Source organism: Lacerta agilis, chromosome 10, assembly GCF_009819535.1.
Source record: "Lacerta agilis isolate rLacAgi1 chromosome 10, rLacAgi1.pri, whole genome shotgun sequence".
NCBI classification, from domain to species: Eukaryota; Metazoa; Chordata; class Lepidosauria; order Squamata; family Lacertidae; genus Lacerta; species Lacerta agilis.
Window position 1 is genome coordinate 42,989,544 of NC_046321.1, and position 21,978 is coordinate 43,011,521.

The 21,978-nt window shown below is 40.8% G+C and overlaps 1 protein-coding gene across 1 annotated transcript in view; it reads right to left on the reverse strand.

Moving 5' to 3' along the window:
• The window catches only part of FRS2 (fibroblast growth factor receptor substrate 2), a 33,377-nt gene extending 11,677 nt beyond the window's left edge, over window positions 1-21,700 (reverse strand). Inside the window, exon 1 of the mRNA XM_033161479.1 lies at window positions 21,487-21,700. The gene's annotated coding sequence lies outside the window, so the exon portion shown is untranslated. The remainder of the gene's footprint in view (window positions 1-21,486) is intronic.
• Between the last annotated feature and the right edge of the window lie 278 nt (window positions 21,701-21,978).

Below are 21,978 nucleotides of genomic sequence, written 5' to 3' on the forward strand. Positions count from 1 at the left end.
ATTTTCAGTCACCACGTTGCAAAGCAAATCAGGTCTGGTCAGTGACAGGAAACCATTGGTATGCTATCTTGGGCTCCATGATGGAAGAAATGTGAGGCATAAATGTAAGAAAATAAATATTTAACCCCCCCCCCCAGTAAAAGGTCCTAATATGTATATCCTTTCCCATTAACACAACACAACACAAGGTGGTAATGATGTAACAGGTCTACTTCTCTCAGAAGCTGAATGCACACACTTTAAAAAGAACAAATGCACCGACTACACATGTTAACTTACGTTGCAATGTTACAAATATTCATTCTGTCAATATTACATATTTGGGGTGGGGCAAAAATATGATTCCATTAAATGAAAGCCTTTTGATAACTAAAAAAAAATGGGTTAACATTGTGCAACTTCAGTGTAGGCTCCAAAGCAATGGATTCAAATTTCAAGAAAGGAGGTTCCAACTGAACATTTGGAAGAACTTTCTGACGGTAAGAGCTAATTGAGCATAGAACGGGCTATCTCAGAAAGTTGTGGACTCTCGCTCTTTCAATATTTTTAAACAGAGGTTGGATGACCATCTGTCAGATTCTTTAGCTGTGATTTCTCCATTGCAACGACTGGACTAGATAGATGACCCTTGGGGTCCCTTCCAACTCTACAATTCTGTGATTCTCAGGCTCCTTTGATGCTATCCTCCAAGAGAGCTGAAAATATGTGTTGTGGTCACCAACAGTGGTTTACCAAAGTTCCATTCAACATTTTTGTCAAGTACTAAGCCCCACCCTTCATTTGTGCAATCTAGTCTGTTTCTATTTAAACAGATACTTGGGTCAGTTCTTTTCATGTTACGTAAATTAAAATCAAGTACTTCTGCTAAGGCTGTAGTAAACATAAATTAATTCAACACAGATGGACCAAATTATCAAGATCAGAAACTGGCTCTTATTATACAGCCACTGTTATAAGATTTTTTTTCCACTCAAAAAGCTGTTTAATTATGTGTATTAAATAAAGCATTACTGTTTTCTAAAGTAAACATTCCCACTGGGCATTCCTTTCATCTTGCATAATTATATTGCATTGGGAAGACTCCATTTGTGTTCTCTAAGTTTACACACAGCTATTATTGCTTTTTTTATATACAGCTCACACATCTGATCCACAACTCTAGAGCAGTGTTTCCCAACCAGGGACCATATGGCCCCCGGGGGGGGGCAGGATATTCCAAGGGGGCCACAGGTGAAAATAATGTAAATGGGGGGCACAGCAGGAGGCTAGGAGGTCACAGAGGGAAGTGAGAAGAAAAGAAAAAATATTTTTTTAAAAAGAAAACCTGATTGGCTGGCTATCTGCTTGGCCAATCACAAGCAGGTAAGGGGGCATCCCACCAGGAGGCAGCCTAGCATTTCTTTTTGCCACCTGCATTTTCTTGGAGCAGTTCTGGTTTGTTTCCAGCAGGAGAGGGTGATTGCTGAGGCTCCCATTTTGCCCACTGCTTGTAGCTGCTGCCAGCGCTGGGCCAGGTGACAGCCTGCACCAGGCTCTGCAAGGTGCAGGGTGAAATTCGCCCCCAGCGCGTAGCCGAGCAGGGTTGTCTGGTACTGCTGACCTACATCTAGTAAATAACTAAGTGTCTACTCAGAATAAACAAAACATTTAAATAGCTACCTTTCTACCAGTAGGATGGGGTGGGGGGCCACAGGAAGGAAACAAGGTCGGAAGGGAGCCATGGTCAGAAAAAAATGGGAAACACTGCTCTAGAGCACAGTCGTTCAAAACATCACAAACAGAAAAATATCTATGTCTCCTTTCTTTGTGACCAGTCTTCTTAAGGGACTCATAGGAGGGTCCCATTTTCATTGCCAAACCTTACTTAAAGGTTTGGTGAAACAAACTGTTCAGCTTTATCTGTTGCAGAGCACACATAAATTATAGAGTAACAATATGGGCAATAGTTACCATGGATTTAAAAAGCAAATCTTGCAAAGTAAATGTTGCTTAATGTGAGTCATCCATTCAAAGAATATGCCTATGAAGTTTATCCTATGATAGGGTGCAATATATTAGTCTGATCCTCGGATAATCAAGTTCTTAACTTTGAGTAATTCCTAGATTCATTGTTGCCTACTACAAATGAGGGGCAACAAAATTTAGCTGTACAGTGGTACCTCTGGTTAAGAACTTAATTCGTTTTGGAGATCCATTCTTAACCTGAAACTGTTCTTAACCTGAGGTACCACTTTAGCTAATGGGGCCTTCTGCTGTCACTGTGCCGCCGCCACACAATTTCTGTTCTCATCCTGAAGCAAAATTCTTAACCCCGGTACTATTTCTGGATTAGCGGAGCCTGTAACCTGAAGCGTCTGCAACCTGAAGCATCTGTAACCCGAGGTACCACTGTAATCGAAGAAAAGCTTGTGATTATTTCTTTTGATAAACCTAAGCACAAATGATGGTAGAGAGCTGGCAACTGAATGATTGGTTCCATTATACTGATATAGAAAGGTATCCATTTTAAAATGCTTGACCCTGCAAACAAAATGCCTATTTTTTCTTTTAGAAATATATATGGAGTGCCGTCCTATTCAATCAGAACAAAAATAATTTGCATTGTTATTGGAGGAAACAAATATCCAGTGGCTAAAAAGGGAGAAACAAATCATGGGCATACTTCCTGGTTCTAGTCACTGAAACTAGGGATACCTAAACTAACAGAAGTGTCTGATTTAAATAAACTTGCTGTCTTAAGCCAACTACATCTCACTAGATCAAAATCTAGCAAACAAGCAGTTAACCACCAATGCACTGAATACTGATTTTAAAGATTGTTTTGTTTCTCCAAGTGGGCCTGGCTCTTCAACCAAGACTTCCTCTTGTGGTTTATTTTGAGAGAAACAAGCCAGAATTCTGGCTAGTTTCATTCTGCCTTGGGAAAAGGAAGAGCAGGGCAAGCACAATTTGTCCACCAGCACCCTTGGTCATTCATGGCAAGCCATAGTTTGGCTTCCTGCAACATGTAAACCAAACCACTTTTTCATTCAAAGGCTAAGAAGGAATACATGAATTGAAGAAACTTACAAAGATAGTATGAGATTTGCCAGTTTTTAAAGACCTTTTTTAACTAGGAAGAACTAGCAAAAAACAACAAGCACACACCACTTTAGCCAGTCTAAAGTTTTAATATACAATAAGTGAGTGTTATAAGTTTCTTGTACCAGAATACAAAGGAGATGCTTAACGTATAATGAATAAACTGAGAGAAGTCAACAAAATAAGGTATTTACTAAGATTCAGACCAAAGTGCCAAAGCTGCCTGTTTTCAGAACATGAAAGAGAGACTACATTCAGTTTCAAACTTTATGAACACATTCCTCAAATGCCAGTAATATTAAAGGTCTCAGAAAAGGCAAGACCTTTTCCCCCAACCTTAACATCACAGTTTAATCCTTGGAACAGCTGATTAAAAATGCCTGTAGTTTAGCTGAACTTGTCAGTTTGAGGAGAAAATCCAACATTCTGGAGGAGAAAAGCTGCAATAGTGAAACAGTTTTTACACTATTGATAAGTCTGAAACTTTTAGAAATCACACTTCATGTTTTCTTCTTCAAATTCTAACATCACTGCTGCAACAACGTACAGTAATTCTTAAAATGGTTATTTAACTCATTTTCACAAGACCTGCACCATTTCATCATTTGAAATTTTCCTTTGGTTAAAATAGGTTACAAACTTCCGATTAGAATCATAGAATTGTAGAGTTGGAAGGGACCATAAGGATCATCTAGTCCAACCCCCTGCAGTGCAGAAATCTAATTGATCAGATGCACTTATTACCGGTATTTATTGTTTATAAGACTTACATCTCAATGCATGTCAGTGTACTAATCCATTTTATCTTAAAATGAACCTTAAGTATTGCAACACAGTATCGCTTCAGTTATGGATGCTGCATACACATGGGTTTGCAAAGACTGATTGTCATCCTTTTCTTTAAATATTTTCACAAACTGACCTCATTGTTCAAAATACTTACCGGTAACTATGTACACTGCTGTTTCTTCAGCCTTTAAGAATTTAAGGCATCAGTCAGTAATTATCTACCCTTATGGATCCATTAGCTTAGCTTCAAAGAGGTCTTTCCTGCATAAACTGGCTACACAGATCCTTTACCAGATGCCTCTCCCTACAACTGAGAAGCTGCACTTAAGCAGAGATAAACTTCTTTTCAAAGCTGTTAATTTTGTTCTAACTGTCATCCATCATTTTCACCTACCCTCTTGCACAAGGGCAGTTCTTAATTTGTTACATTCATCTCCGTTTATCACTTTCCAAGCTTAAATGGAGAGAAAACATCATTGGTTTGCCTAGATTTCATGCTTAGAGGCAGTAGTGGCCTGGAAAAGGGCAATAAATTAAAGCTGAATCCAGACAGGATTACTGTTTTGTAGTGAGGTAGTTCTCAGAACTGTGAATTGAACGGCTGACCTGTTCTAGGTGGGGTTATGCTCTTCTTGATGGAACAGGTATGTAGTTTAGTGGTGCTCCTTGAGTCACCTTTGCCACCTGAGGCTCAGCTGGTTTCACTGGCTTGAAGTGCCTACTATGCCAAGGTTCAGCTAGCGATCCAGAGATAACTTGGCCTCAGTTATTCATGTCTTGGTAACTTCCAGCTTGGGTTATTGCCATTTGTCTTTGAATATGGTCCAGAACTTGCAACTAGTGCAAATGCAGCAACCAGGGTGGCCAGAGATGCTCACATATAACACTAATGTTGGAACAATTACACTGGTTGCCTACTGTATTTCAGGCCTCGATTTAAAGCCCTAAATGACTATGTCCCATGGGGGGGAGGGGTGTCCTTTCATATTGTCCAGCTTGAGTCCTAATATTTACAGGAGAACCCCTGTTAGGGTCCCCTACCCAATAAGATCGCTATGGTGGGGACTCGTGGGTGGGCTTTATGGGTGTGATCCCATGTCTCTGGAATGACATTCCCTCTAAACCATGTCGTATCATGACATTGTTCTCATTTTATCATCGGGTGAATACACACATCGGCCGGGGTGGGGGCTTTGAGAGAAGGTTCAGCTATTGCCATTTGGTTTGTACATAATTTATGTTGGCTGGTTTTAATATAGTTGATTGATTTTGGTTTTAATTTTGTGTATTTCCACCCTTGGATGGATAGATAGATAGATATAGATAACTGCCTGGTTTATTTTTTTATCTCTATCTTTTGAATATATCATTTAGAAATAAAATAATTTAGGTAACAAAAAAGCCAGTAATATATATTATGACTAAATCTACAGTTCCTTTAGAGATAAGTGTTATCCGAAGATGGGTCTGAATGTTCCTTGTCCCTGGGAAAGCCAAGTCATCAAAATCCAGAGGTTGAAGGTATCAATTATCTCTGCAGTTACAAATTGTGTGTCACATACAGCAGTGAGTTGCTCATCACTATTCCTCAAAATCACAAATGTACTGTTTTTCATAGTACACTCCAAGTGCTTTGGCTCCTACGAAAATGAAGTAATTGGAAGCCTCATACAAGCTTCAACAGAATTGTAAATTGCTACACACCGCCCACATAGCTTTGAGTGCTTGAGTGTGTGTGATTAGGAGGGCTGATGCATGATCACACCAAATTCCTTCCCTTAACTCACAGATCAAAAACTTGCCCTCTCAGCTACATTCTTCTTTAAACAGTCACTGTTACCCTGGTAACCCTATGCTGCTGACACAGGCAGCTGGTCCATTTAAAGTCAGCCCTAGCTGGCAACCAAAATGTTTGTTCAACCAGTTGGGAATAGTTTCTCTCAATTCCAGAGAAGTTGCTGCTTTGTACTTTTCAATGCCACCCCCTTTTAAATGGTTTAATTTTGACACATTTTTTTAAAAATACTAAACTATTCCGATTATTTATACACTTTTTAGTCTTAGAAATACAAACTTACTGCAAAGCTTTAAAAACTTATGTTCAAATATAAGAGGGAAGGACAAGGGAACCTATTTTAATTTTTTTAGTACTGTACACATAGCGGAAGCAATCTGATTCTTTTGTCTTCTGCATAAATCTATAGTACAGATTGTTGTAAGTATGAATGGAAGCCTTCTGCAAAAAATTCTGAGTTCAAGTCCAGTTTTCATGAATTTCTGATAGCCAAAAAATGTATTTTTCCTGAATCAAGATTATAGAAACACATTTCAGTTACTTTGTAAGTTATCTCCTAGAATACAATTTGTCTGCTTTGCTTTTTACAGGTAAAAAGAAGGGCAAAATGCAGTCCAGATACTGAGGTCCTTTCTTAATAAAGATAGGAATGAAATTACAAATCCTCCAACTGTCCCTGCCAGACAAATACGGATAGTGAGCCAACTTTATTTCAAGTGCTCAAAGATGTCCAGTTCTGCCCATTCACCCTCCCAGTTTTTACTGCACTCTAGACTTTACTTGATTTGGTAAAAATAATTTATTTTGCTAACCACTTAATTTTATTGCTGAGATAATCAAAAGGTACAAGGCCATAGCATGGCTCTGAAAAGAAGGATCGCCAACTTCTTAAGTCTGTGAAGATCTCTCCATTAACAGTGGTAGAAACACTGGAGAAGATTTTAACAGGATTTTATGAGGTTAATATCAACTAAGCACTTGTGTGCCACCTGGAAAGCACACAATACAAATGCTAAGAACTTTACAACCTACAAGTAGGCCTTGCCAAAGCATTCTGCTTTCTATTTACATGCTTTTTTTGAATATGAAATGTCTTAAGAGTATTTGAGGGGGGAAAACTTTCCCACACCTATCAAGAGGTAATCTTCATGCTGAGAGTTCTTATACTTTACAGTGCTAGCATACTAATCTTGACTGTCAAAGCAACCAATAATGAAAGCAAACAAGCAATAATCTCTACTGGGTGTGACTGAAACATGTAAACATCGGTACTGAGTCAAACAGGGTTTATTACTATTGCAGTACACAGAAAGAACTAATGGCAGAATTAAAATTGGGCCTTATGCCATTTACAATAATGCACACACAAAAGCCAGTCACCTGTTTTTTCTTGTCTCCAGTTCCCAAATCTGGCTGCACATCAGGGAGATCCTCTCCTTCCCTTCTGGCAACCATGCCATATCCAATTCAAATCATTTTTACTTGCTTTTCTTATTAGTTTACTGGCAGTAAATACATTTTTCTGTATCAAAAAATTAAATACACAAACTGTTCAAGAAAAAGTAACTGCAAGGACAGAATATGTGTCATTATGTTCCACTGTCCATTGCATTTCTCTTGCAGTTGAAATTGCTTTCATGCTGCATACAGAATTGTCTTAGGACATTGACACATCAAAATAAAAGTAGTTGCCTGGTGGGGAGGGGAATATTTCTTGTTTGGATACTGCTAGAATCCAAAGAGATATTTAAGCTTAGGCTCTGTTGAACTTGATAGGAGGACTAGTGTGTCATCTAACAACAGTGTAAGATTCACAGAATTGGAAGCAGGCCGTCACTGCTGGTGCCAGAATCCTCTCCTTGATGGAAATAGCATGCCAAAAGTACTTATTAAGGAGTAAGATAATCCAAGTCAGTTCCCATATGAATATTTTCTTGTAACCCCAAATTTTCTGGAAAGTATTCTTGGCCAAAAGCAGTCTCTACACAAACTAGTGAGTTAAGCTGGTTGCACTGTGATGACGCAAGAGTAGCTCCAACATGCTATCCTACCACTTGTCCAGCACCTAGTGGTTTCCAAGATTGCCACCCGGTGAATCTTTGGAAGCTGATTTTCGAATTATTAGTGCTTGTGCAACCAAGTGGAGAATATACCAACAATTCATCTGAAAGGCATCGCTTTTAACATTAAGATAAACTTGCTATACTTTTTTTAAAATTGATCATTTAGGGCAGGGGTCCCCAGACTAAGGCCCGCGAGCCGGATGCGGCCCAAGGGGCTCATTTATCCGGGCACCGGCAACCCCCACCGCCCGCTCTTACCAGCGCGGCTACCCAGTTTTGGGTCAGCGGAGCGACGGAAATAGCTTGTGCGCATGCACAAGCTTCATTTCCGGCACACTTCCAGGTCTGTGGAGGCCCATGCGCACGCACACAAACTATTTCCGGTGCTCCATTGACCCGAAAGTGCACCGGAAATAGCATGTGGGCGCGCGCTCCCCCGCCCTCCACGCAAACGGCGCTGGGGGAAGTGGCCCAAGGTCCGGTAAGTCTGGGGACACCTGATTTAGGGAATAGTAGCAATGCCATGAAATCAACATCAAATCAGCATTCAGCTATATATGGAAATGCTGATAAGTCTGCCTCTTAAAGGTATGAAGGAAGCTGTTGTTCTGAATGTTTCATGAAACAATCATTTTATTCTTTCTTACTACTGATTTTTGTACACTGCTATGGGAGTCTTCTCAGCTAATGAGCAGGGTATAAATGCTTCAGATAAATACAATCTATTTTTATACAATACAAAAGTTTGAAAGGAAGGAAGGAAGAAGGGAAGGAAGGAAGGAAAACATGTTCATGTCTGAAAAATAACCAGAGTGGAGTGCACAAGGTTTTAAACAGAACTTAAAATTGATCCCTTGCGATTTACTTTAGGTGAAAACTTTGCATCATTATTCCTAAACACATGACACAAAGTCAATCTGTTCAAACTAGTGGAACAAACTTCCTCATACTGGGGGAGGTGGATTACAGTATTAGTAATTCCACACTGCACAAGCCTTTAGATCAGAGCTGGAAGAATGTTTCTCAGATTCTTAGACATGAGCCTCAGATTAAGGACTATTCCTCCACGTAAACACATTTGAAGCTAACATTTATAAGGTATAATGTACCTTAAGAGTCTTACTAGGCTGTTCCTGGCCCAGAGCTAGCTATGCTTTTGAATAGCCTTACTCTTTTTTTTCTTCCAGCCATTAGTAATGTTCCACATATTGCAGAATGATACTTTGAAATTTCAATTCTTTCAAGGCAAGCAGGCAAAGGTGGAAAGAGGCAATTAAGCTGCTGATCCAGAAATGCTTCTAAACCCTCAGTCTAGTGTAGGGGTTTCCAAACTGTGGTCTGCAGGCTACCAGTGGTCCGTGGGCTTCACTCAGGTGGCCCACAACATCTCTGTTAATAATTTGATACAATAGAAGAAATTAAAGAAGCAAGAAAATACAATAAAAAGCATACAGCATCTAGCAAAATGCACCGTAATTGCTACAGCAGGCAGAAATGTCATTAAATGTTCCACAAAAACCCTTAGCAATTTTCAAGTGGTCCATGGAGGGGAAGTTTGAGAACTACTGGTCTAGGCTCGCATGTATAGCCTGCTAAGGAATCAGGCAACAGAACTAAAACAGTCCTGGTGTTATTGTGTGACGCAAGAACATTAGAAAAAGTCTGCTGTTGGACTTGGCTTAAAGCATTGCAATATCTAAACAGCAATTCTCTACACATGGCAGGGCAGTGGGCTTTTGCATCTCCAATATCCTATGCAACTGAGAAGTAACCTGTAGTCACTGTGTCCCACTGGGTGCCTTCAATCACATTATGTCAAGTTAGAAAACTTATTCTCTTGTAGTTTGTTTGTCTGTTTTTAAACTTCCACCACTTTATTTTGAGGGAACTACGGTCCAACTAAGGCACAGTTGTTTTCCATATCAACAGTCTAAATTTCTTCTCACTCTGATCTTCTACATTTCATGAACACACACTTCATATATTGATTTCCTGCTTCCACCTATCCTTAAAGAGAAATACAGGGGGGGGGATCCACCTTTGTCATTCATAGCTGACTCAGACTGATACGAGGCTGTTTGCAAACAATAATTAGGAGCAAAATCCCAAAACCTCCAACTCTGGCCCCAGCACATACTATCTTCCATGGAAATTCCACTTGCATCATTTCTAATTACTTATTCACTTGCTTTCTCAGTCACATTAACTATACAACTAGCGCATACGGTACACCCACACCTCTACGGAGTACAGGGGTCTTTCTTTAGCTTATCTCTTTAAGCCACTGGTCATGCCAGGTGTGCAAAAGGTTAACTCTGTAACAGACATGCAAGAAACAATTTGTTTTGTACAAACAGTACTCTTTAGGGTACATAAAGTGAAGACAATTACGCACTATGCACTTAAAAAAATATAGAATCTCCACACCAAGAAAAAAATGAACTAGGCATTCACTCTTAATGTTACACTTCTCCTGCATGTGTGTGTTTAATTTGCTAAACTCCTATTCTGCAATACTTCTACAAATTTATGGTTTGGGATTGTTTTTGTCTGTGCTGCACATCTTTCATGATAAGGAGATTGTGTTAAGAGCAAGGGTGCTAACAATTGTGCAAAACAGTAATAAGTAACTTTGCATGGCACACAAGCTCACCCACCTAGCCCATTTAGGAGCAATGTAGCTTGTCACAAGCAGCATCTCCAAGTGTTCAGATATCTCAAAAATCAGGAGGAGGAGGAGGAGGAGGAGGAGGAGGAGGAGGAGGAGTCTTTTTAAATATGAGATTCTCAGGACTGTGAATACACTGACATGCAGAAGACAAGAGCTGTGCAGTTACTGTGAAGGGTGATAAGCTTGTCTCTCACTGAGATTTTTCATATTAATGTAATGTACAGTATCTGTTTTGTAGGAAACCATGGCAAAGTCAAAATCATCATCCTCTGCAAACCCCTTTGAGAACATGCTATTCAAACTAGCTCAGACATTTACATATTGGGCTTGCCCGGCGGTTCGAATCCCTGCAACGGGGTGAGCTCCCATTGCTTGGTCCCAGCTCCTGCCAACCTAGCAGTTCAAAAGCACACCAAAAAGCACAAGTAGATAAATAGGTACTGCTCTGGTGGGAAGGTAAACAGCGTTTCCAGGCGCTGCTCTGGTTTTGGTGTTCCGTTGCACCAGAAGCGGCTTAGTCATGCTGGCCACATGACCCGCAAAAACTGTCTGCAGACAAATGCTGGCTCCCTTGGCCTGTAAAGTGAGATGAGCGGTGCAACTCCAGACTCGTCTGTGACTGGACTTAACTGTCAGGGGTCCTTTACCTTTTTACAGATTATTCATTTTGAATTAAAAAAACACAGTCCTTCTCCTCCCCAAGCTAAATTTGAATTGGTGGGGCTGGGGAGCTTAAAAGACAGAGGGCAGTATCCAAGTAGTTCTGTTAGCAAAAAAAGAACTTCCTTCTCCCTTCTTCTCCCCATGTGCCTGCCACACTCTCCCCAAATCTGCCCCACAGGGTTGGGAGAACCCCAATAACATATTTAGGAGATGTACAGGGAGAGGAAGTTCCACTGCATAGCCAGAAGACCCTACACTAATGGAAGCATTTCATTAGATACTTCGCATATCTTCCACTTGCTGAAATAAAAAGGTCTTGTTGTGCTGCCTGAAATATATTCAGAATTATCAGGGCCAATGATTAAGAGTAGCAGAATGGGCTGGAAAAAGAGATAATGGAACAGATTTGACCAAATGAAACTTAAGTAGAGAAGCTTAGAGGGCAAAGTCATAGTTATAGCCATCATCACTCAGTGCCAGCCAAACTATTTGTTGTGGTACTGCTGTCAAAATTGGAAATGGTTACATTATTACTAGTTATTACTATTATTCTTTATATGATTTCTTACCCACCCTTCACCATGATGTGCCAGGGCAAGTTACAACAATTTAATTTAAGCAAACCTCACCCTTATTGAAACACAACACAATAAAGCCAATAAAGTTAGCTAAGCATCACTGGACTGTCAATATTTCAGTCCCGAGCTGGAAAAATATTGTTCTCTTGCAACATTGTTCTCTTTTCCCATTTCCCCCCACCAGAAATTTATTCAATGGGTTGGTATTTTTTTCTTCAAAATATTCTTTGAGAATGGCAAAATTCATTATCAAAAATTAACTACCCATCAGCTGACATATCATACCAGAAAAACAAAACAGCTCTGCAAGAGGTATTCCAAGTTGCTCTGGGTTTCTGTTTGGAAAATAATAACCAGAGTATAAATAAAAACTTAAAAACACTTTAAACAAAAACTTTAAAAACAAAGGTTTTATTTTGTTACATAAAACTTCTGAAATCTTTAGCAGTGTAACCTCTGATGGACTTTGTCAAAATAAGTAACTACATAAACAAACAGTATGGTCCCTTGAACAGCCCACTCTCAGCTAAGATTCCTCAAAACATGTTTGGAACTGACTCAAATAAGGACATTTAAACTGGCAATTAATGAAGTCCATGCATAGTATTCCAATAATATTCACACTGAGAGCAGGCTATTGTTCCCTACTCAGACCTTATTGTTTAGGTTTTTCCATGGTTTAGTTTTTTCTCCTCCTAGGAACAAGTCAAACAAACCTAAAACCACATGCAGCTACATCTTTTTAACTGGTATAGTATACAACTTACTTTGGAAAAACATTTGGCACAGATGAACCTAACTGCTTAGTTGCTCAAATACAGTCTCTTATTTATCCCTCCCCACTAGGAAAGCTTGATATTTTTCAGTGCATAAAAGCTAACACTATTTTCAAGTCTTGGATTAAATCCAAGTTTTGTCATTTTCAGTGACTAGCATTTGTACATATTTGTGATGGAAAAGCAAAACACAACCCTGATGAATCATACACATGTATTTAAGTAGTTGGTTAAAAGTGAAAGATTTGTTTTTTTAAAAAAAGATTATACAATCCAAGGACTTCCATCCTAAAACATGCTTACTCAGAAGAGAACCCCATGTCTATATAGTGGGATCTACTAGAACATCTATTTTGTGAGACTGTAACTTACACATAGCAGCCACAAAATAATCTGATAACTAAAATAAACACCCCCCCCCCAGAAGTAGCATAAGCTCTCAATTAAAAAGAGCTTTATTTGTTTTAATTTGGCTTTTAAATTGGAAATGTTAGCTGTTTTATTGACTGGCCTGGTTTGTACATAACATTAAACCATAGTTAAAAATAAGGAAATGTTTAATGCAGACTTGCCAAGGTATGCTGCTCTTTAGTGTCTCCTTCTCTGCTTCTGCCTCTGCCACACTGGGAAGAAACAAACCAGAGCACTGGCTTAGCATTATGTGCGAACCAACACTTGTGGTTTGCTTCTCTCCAACAAACCAAGAACAGAAGCCAAGAAAAAGCCAGCTCATTATAGCCTGACACAAGCATTTTGGACAAAGTACAGTAGAACTAAAAGGGAAGTAAATACGTGCTTACAGTAGCTACATACAGCATTCTATAAAAATATCAAGCTATAAGAGCAGCCTTTTAGTTTCACACTGTGGTACAGCCATGCTGTGGTACATGCCTTACAAACAGATGGAACGACCATTAACAGAGTTTAAAAGGAAAGAGATGAGAATAGAATTGTTAAAGAGTGCTGTTTTCATTCTTTCTTCTAGTAGGAAGATGTCAAGTATCTCTAGACCTATAAGAGGACCACCACAGTGGGACAAAGAAGAGAGAAAAACTTGCAAGATGTATGCAAGACAGACAGCAGGATGGGATTTCACCCACTCAGCAACAGGAGATGCAGGATACAGAAGAGGGTGCTACTGTGAGTCACTTTATGGTCTATAGTACATTGATGTCACACACAACTCACACACTTATTTTATTGCACTGGTATCATGCCCTTCCTCTGTTAAGCATTCCTAGGAACTCGGGCCTTACACTCTGTCTCTTACTGACTTTACAAGCAGCATAACTGCTGACTTTGCCAGGACTACAGAGCATGCATTGTATATACAAGTGGCTAATTCCTCACAATGAAATAACTCAACACTAGGCTACTAAGGCAAGTACAACTCAACAGATAGGTTACTGTCATATAATTGAGAGATGGTCTACATGCAATCCACAGGTGAAACACAATAACCCCCCTTGCCAACCCTGATATAGCTATTATATGTCTTCAGAATCCCAACTTTTAATCTAAAAAATGAAAAGCATCTTGCTAGCACTGTCTGAATAAGTCATTTACACGTGGAAAATTTTTCATTATTCATGCATACTATTAAAATATTACTATTATTCATGTCGAATAAAAAATATTCATCACTAAAACTGGTAAATTGCCATCAGGTTTTTTGTATGTTCTCTATTGTTTGTGAGTACTGTACTAGTATGATTATTTTTATCTTGACTTTCCATAGTTGTCCTCTCACCACCATTTTATTCCCAATACTATCCTAACATTTAACATAAACCAAGAGAAAGTAAGGCAGGTCAGTCACTCATTAAGTGTCTTGGTTAAGCAGGAATTTGAACTTGTGTCTTAATCATCTGAATTCCAGCAGTCCAAATATGCCACCACCCAGGCTGTGACTAGGTGAGTAATTCTCAGGTTAATCACAACAATGTCAACAAAGGCTTATTGTAACAAAGCTGTTACAGATGTTATTAAAAATAAACAATTAAGCTGAAATCACAGAAGGAAAAAGGGTAGAAAGTAAATATTATAATTCCATAAGAAAAGTAAGCAATAATCATGACTATGGGCTTTGACTTTTGCAAGATAAATGCCACTACCTGCCGCTAAACTAAGGTTGTTGTTTTTATTTTTTTAAAATCACTGTAGCATGTTTTTAACTTGTTGCAGATTAGCATGATTTAGTAACTAACAGATCAGTTACTGTAATCTGAAGCATATTATACATGTCAATAATTAATTAAGAAAACTGCACTTTTCTGTAAATATCCCGTTTAAAAATGGGAAAGAGAAGAGTGGGTACAGTCCAAATTTCTACTCTAGCTTGGAGAAGTCCCTCAAAACAAGTATCTGAAAATACTAGATAGTATGTATCGGCAGATAGTCAACATATACCTTGAAACATCCACTATGACTTCAAAAAACTTTCACCTCACAAAAAACCAGAGCTAAGATCATTCTATGCAACAGGTTTCTGGATGTTACTTTGCAACTACATAACAGACATATAAGCAATACATTACAGTGGAAACTTATTTGCAACCACACATACTCTTATGCTTCCAGCTTCCATCAAGAACGTTAACACAAAATCTATTGTCTACAACCAAGCTGTATGTATGATACAACTCCCATCTGCTCAGATTCATGAGACAGACTCTGATAGCTTACAGTTTAGATCTATCAAATGAAGTGAGAAAGCAGATCTACAAGGCCAGATGGGACCCAGTAATAATCTACTACTGCACAGCCTGAGAAGATGAAAAAATACAGAACCTCAGTTGTTCTAACCTACTGCTCCCAGCTAAACCACTAAAATGTGCCACTGATCTACCACCTATCCTGCAAAATGACACCCCTCTCAAAGGTTTGGATGGTAGGCCTGTACTTGATTACAGTGGTACCTCGAGTTACTAACGCCTCAGGTTACAAACTCCGCTAACCTGGAAGAGTTACCTTGAGTTGAGAACTTTGCCCCAGGATGAGAACGGAAATCGTGTCTTGGCAGCGCAACAGCAGCGGGAGGCCCCATTAGCGAAAGCACGCCTCTAGTTAATAACAGTTTCAGGTTAAGAACAGACCTCCGGAATGAATTATGTTCGTAACTAGAGGTATACCACTGTACAGCCAGCCCACCAAGCCAGCCTAAAAAAAACTACTTACCAGCAACAACAGGCCACATAACAGACACACAAATAAAGGGACCAAATTTAGCAACAAACTGAGATGCCAACTTTGTCCCCACATGTACTCAGGCAATGATAACATCCATCACAACATTATGTTAATCACTTGTTATCATCCAATGCCCTGCTGCATTCCTTCTTTATGCAGAAAAATAAACGGACACAATCAACAGAAAGGGAAATGGAAATATAAAAAACCAGTAAGTGAACATTTCAACCCACCAAGACACTCTGAAACTGACCTTAAGGTGGCCATACTGAGATAAAAGAAAAGGAAAACTGCAACGTGAAACCACCAAATTGCAACTCACCGGGCAATTCAATTTCATGAGTTCCAGCTTGAATTGAGATTATGATTTGTTATCACACTATATTTGTAATAAACTTACCAACTCACCAGTAATGCCTGGTTAACTAGACAGGGTAACTATTTTTCCTTTGAGTAAGTCACCATTTTCTATTCTCCCTGATCCCATTATCCTCTGAATTCACTCCTCTATATCCTCCTTCCCCCATTTATATATGTGCTTGCCAATTTAGGGTTACACTTGGCTACCATTCTGGAAAGACTAAGAAAAGCTCCAATGCAGACCCACACATTTCTACTTTCTATGCTCACCATTGATTATGCTATTTGGCACACAAGCTGAGCCACCTTTCTCCCAACCTTGGAGTGGCAGTGGTGGGCAATGATCTCAGCCTGCTCAGAAAGGACAGGAGCCAGAGCAACTCAGTCACACAGTGGCCAGAACATTAAGCGCTAGACCTTACAGAAAGGGAGGTGGAAAGGTTATTTGGCTGCTGTTGGCCAAACAACAGCAACTGAAGGATTTTACATTTTTTTTTGACTTTGCATCCGAAGCCAGCCAAAAACGGTGGAGACCCAATAATATGAAATACAATTATATTACTAACATTTTCACAAGTAATAAAAACTGATGTTCCTTGAGTAGCTTTGGCAGGCTCACACACCACCTTCTCAAGGAATGACCCATCCAGCTGCCTAAGCATGCTTTTCCCCTCATTTGGCATTACTACTACTGATGTAGGAGCTCTTTCTCTCCCACCCACCAGCACATTTTTAAAATAAATAAATGAAAGCATTCAATGGATGGTAAAAAAATGTTCGCTAGTTGCAAACACACAGTTCAGAGTGTTTGCAATTAGACAGGTATGAAAAATAAATTCTCTGCAATCCAATCTCTTTCACTTTCCTGTACTGCTAAACAAACAGCTTGCCACAGCTGCAAATGGCAGATATGGCTATTAAAGTAATGCAGCAAACACTAGATAATTTTTCTTTAAACATTTTATACATAAAACTCAATTTGACGTTTCTTAGAAAGAAGAGCCAATTTTTCTCTTGCCCTAATATTTCTACCCTCTGATATTTCTTCTTCCATCTCTGAAGTTGGCAAGAGATCACTGAATGACATCTCTGTCTTTACTGACTCAAAGTCAATAAATATTCCACGGCATTAGGTACCCCATAGAAACAGAAAAAAATCCATTCCATTTGACGTCTTTAAAGAGAAGTAACAAGAATAATTCATGCACTTAATGTCACATGTGCAGAGTACCAGTAATACTATTCTCACATTACAACCTCTATGCTGGCAGAGTAGCTGACTTGTTCAATGCATGCTCGTCCCAGGAACAGAGGGGGAAATAGACTGGGATGATAGCACAAAGGACTGAAGCAGGGAGGATGAATGAAGACAATATGGTGGAGATACCCTACCCCACATCCTAGGTCTTACCTGAATATCGACTGACCGTCAGAAGCTTCTGATGGGTGAAGGGGTTGAAGGAGGGACAAGAGATGGGGAATTCCCCTTATGCCAGCATCCTTTACCAAATGCTGCACTGGATACAACCCAATTGGTTGTGTCAAGTTCGGGGCAAAGATTTTCCCAGCAACAGAGCTAGGCAAAACACACATTTTTGAGTAATTAAAATTATGTACATAAAATATTATATTGACTATGAAGTAAAAATGCTTTAGATGAGAAAAATTTAAAACACAAATATATATCCATCATGTTATTTCTCCCCATGCTATCATTCATTCAGTAATTTTATTAATTTAAACATGTAATTCCAAATGCACATGAGTATATTTATACCTTTAGGTAAGGTAAAGTTAAAGGAGCCTCTGACCATTAGGTCCAGTCGCGGACGACTCTAGAGTTGTGGTGCTCATCTCGCTTTATTGGCCGAGGGAGCACGGTGTACAACTTCCGGGTTATGTGGCCAGCATGGCTAAGCCGCTTCTGGCGAACCAGAGCAGCGCATGGAAACGCCGTTTACCTTCCTGCCGGAGCAGTACCTATTTATCTACTGGCACTTTGACATGCTTTCGAACTGCTAGGTTGGCAGGAGCAGGGACCGAGAGCAGCGGGAGCTCACCCCGTTGCAGGGATTTGAACCGCTGACCTTCTGATCAGCAAGCCCTAGGCTCTGTGGTTTAGACCACAGCGCCACCCGCGTCCCAGATTTATACCTTTACAACAACTAAAAACAAATAATAATAATAATACATATTTTAAAAAGCTAATTGAGTCCAACTTAGGAAACTGAAGACTATGTTAACATTGGATTAGCCTTCAACACAAACAATTTACAAGCTCTTACCTCTTTGATTAGTTAATCATATTACATATGAAAATAACCTTTCTACAGGTGTGTAATGTGTATCAGCATAAACTTGCATTGACCTGGTTGTACAAGTTGTACACTGCCAGATGTTCATTCAGCATTCCAAGATTTTAGTGATTATCACTTAGATTATGCCACACCCCTGGACTTGCCTTTTTTTAAAAAAAAAAATAACACAGTCATTCTTGAAACAGAAGTCATCTGAAAAATTTACTTTAAAAAATTGTAACCAGCCTGAATTTTTTTTATCAACTTTAGAAAAAGTGCATATTTAGGTAATGCAGGCAGCTGATTAAAAATACTGTAAGATCAAGTTACTTTAGAAATAAGAGTTCAACAGTTAAGGAACATGGGTGCTTTCTGTACCCTCTGTACATAAGAACACAAGAGTCCTAGAGGATCAGACCAAAGGCCCTAGCCCAGCATCCTGTCCTCAGACTGGCCAACCAATTGCCCATGGGACACCTGCAAGCAGAACCTGAGCTCAACAGCACTTTTTTCACTAGCAATTCCCAGGGACTGGCATTCTGAGGCAGAACATAGTCATCATGGCTAATAGCCACTGATAGCCTTATCCTCCATGTATTAATCTAATCCTCTTTCAAAGCCATCCAAGTTGGTGGCCATCAGTATCCTTTTGTAGAAGCAAATTCCATAGTTTGACTAAGCACTGTGTGAAGAAGTATTTTCTTCTGTCTGTCCTGAATCTTCCAACCTTCATTGGATCTCCATGAGTTCTAATATTTTCTCTGTCTACTTTTCTACACACAATGCATGATTTTCATAGAATCAGAGAGTTGTAGAGTTGGAAGGGACCTCGAGGGTATTTTGTCTAACCCCCTGCAATTAAATTTCTATCATGTCCCCTCTTGCTCACCTTTTTTCTAAACTAAAATTCCCCAAATATTGTAACCTATCCTCATATGGGAGTTGCTCCATTCCCCCAGAACACTTTGGCTGCCCTCTTCTGAACCTTTTCCACCTCTGTTATAGCTTTTTGAGGTGAGGCAATCAGATCTGTACACAGTATGCAAAGTGTGACCACACCAAAAATATGTATAATGGCATTATGTTATCAATTTTCAATGCCCTTCCTAATGAACCCTAGCATGGAATTTTCACTTTCCACAGCTACTGCACATCAAGTCCACATACATCTGCATCCAGTCATCCACTACAATCCCAGGGTTGAGATTTGAGTTCTTTAAGAACTTACAGGTAGATGCCATCCAGACCCAGTGATTTGTAAGTTTTTATTTTTGTCAATAAGAACTTTGTCTCATTGCACTGCTATTTGCCTCTGTTTCTCAGACTCCCTTTCTGTTAGTGACCTGCCAAACTATCTTATGCTATGAAGACAAGATGCAAATAATTCATTCAGCTTATCTTCCTTTAGCACACCTTTGAATCCTTTCTCATTAAAAAATTGAACCACCACCATAGATGGTATCCTGCTACTAATGTATTTAGCGTTTCAGAGCATGCTATTTGACCGCATTTGAACTTGTGCCTGCTGCATTAAGAAATGCCTTTATGGTGCTCTGATGGTCACTACAAGTAGCTTCCTCAGAGAGACACTTGTCTTCCCCAAGATCCTCCCTGCCTATGAGAGAAGGCAAGCTGTCATCCTAGGCTGGGGACACACCTATCACATGCCCAAAGGGGACTCAACTAACACTGATGTAATTAAATATTAAATTTATATTTCAAATATAAGACAGTTTAACTTGTACCCGACATTCCAATGTTCAGTATTGCATGGCTCTAATGGTCAGGGGTCCCTTTACCTTTACCGAATTGTTATTGCATTCTTCCAAGCAAAAATAAATAAATTCTACCCCAAGCCAAATTCAAATGTATCTGTGTGTCCCCAAACATGTTCGTGTGTGTGGTGACAAAAGAAGGGCACTTAAGTATCAGTTGTTATAAAAAAATTCTATGGGACACATTTTTTATCATAATACTTTCTATTTGCTGGTGCAGAACAAAATACAGTACTGCCAACACCAGGGATCATTTTTTGTCCTCATTTCCTTTTGGTTTTCAGAACAAAATCTTTGTATGGGCACTTAAATCTGCTTCCCTAAATCCATGTTCTTCCCGTAACACTATACATTAGCTGAGACGGAAAAAGGCCTATATTCTCAAAACAAAATTCAGATTCAATTGGTATTCATTTTGTCCCATAAGTTTTTCATGCACAGTGGGGGGCGGGACACACACACACACTCACACCCCAAAATCTCTAGATGGTAACTAGCTAAACTGTGAAGGCATTGCTGTATTTTATGCAAGTGACAACTTTACGGCCAGTTTCCCTACACTGGAAGAATGTAGTTCTACTTCTGCGTAAGTTTTGCAATGAAAAGGCAGGTTAAGATTTTCTTCCAGGTGAAAACAGTATACATGCACTCACTGCCTTTCTACAGCCGAAAAACACTTAAGCAACTTTAACCACGGACAAACGGGAAGGAGTGAATGGTCTATGGAGGTTATTCTCCACCCCTAGCTAGATAGTATCCAGGGGCAAACTGCCTTCTAACCAAAAAACCAGAAGGAGAAAGACGCTAGACGCTAGCTGACCCCCGAGACCTACACCTGGGAAATAAACGCTTGGCGTCAACACACCTCGACGGTCGCAGCCTCCAAGGCAAATCACCCCATGTGATTACAGAACCATCCGAGCCCCGGGAGCTGCCCAGCCTAAACCGCAGTCAGGGCGGCAGACTGTTTACACCAGTCCGCCGCCGCCACTTACTCACTCCACCAGAAGCGCTTCACGTTCTGCACACCAAGCACTTTCTCTCTCACACTCTCTCACACACACCCTCCCTCAGGCACCCGCCGCCCTTCCCACCCCTCTGCCCCCTCTCCGGAGCCTTGTCCCGGTGTCTGCGAGAACCGCCGCCGCCGCCTTCCCGCTTCTCTCCCTCGGGTTCTTCTCCTACCCACTGAGGGGGAATGGCCGGGGGGTTTTTTTGGGGGGGGGAGGAAATACACACACACAAACACACAGCCCGCCTTCCCATTCTGCCGCCCACCCCACCCCACCGCCGAAAAAAGAAAGCGGCCCCCTCAGCCCGCCAAGCCAGGCCGAAGAAGCTAGCGGAGGGAGCACCCCGCAATGGAGGCGCCCGGCCCGGGGCAATGGGAAGGGAGGGGAAGCCGTTGCCGTCGCCGCCGCCGCTGCCAAGGCAGATTTCGGCGCTTACCTTCTTCATGAGGCCAAGTCACCTCCGGGTGGCCGAAGGGAGCAGCCCGGAGGAGTCCTTCGCTGCCTGGTCTCCAACCCCGAGCTGCCGTTTCCCGAGAGCGGCAGCCACAGGCCTCGCTCTGGGCCGGACTCTGCCCAGGACAACTTCCTAGGCCAAGCGGGCAACTCCTTCCGGAGCAAAGAAACAGAAGGGCTGAAGGGAGAAAAAGCGCGAGCGGGAGCGCGGGGGGGGGGAGGAGGAGGAGGGGGCGGGGGGAGAGCGCCGGTCTCCCTCGGTTTGGGGCTCCTCGCCCTGCCCAGCGGGAGAGGGAAGCGGGAAGAAGAGAGGAGGTTGGCGGCGGCGGCAGCAGCAGCAGCAACCGCCACCCACAGACCGCCTAGGCCTCGCCTTTGAGGGCGCCACCTTTCGCCGTTGCTATGCAACGCCTGCTTTGGGGATGGGGGGGGGGGTTGTGGAAGGCGTTTTGCAAGCTCCTGGAAATCACAGCAC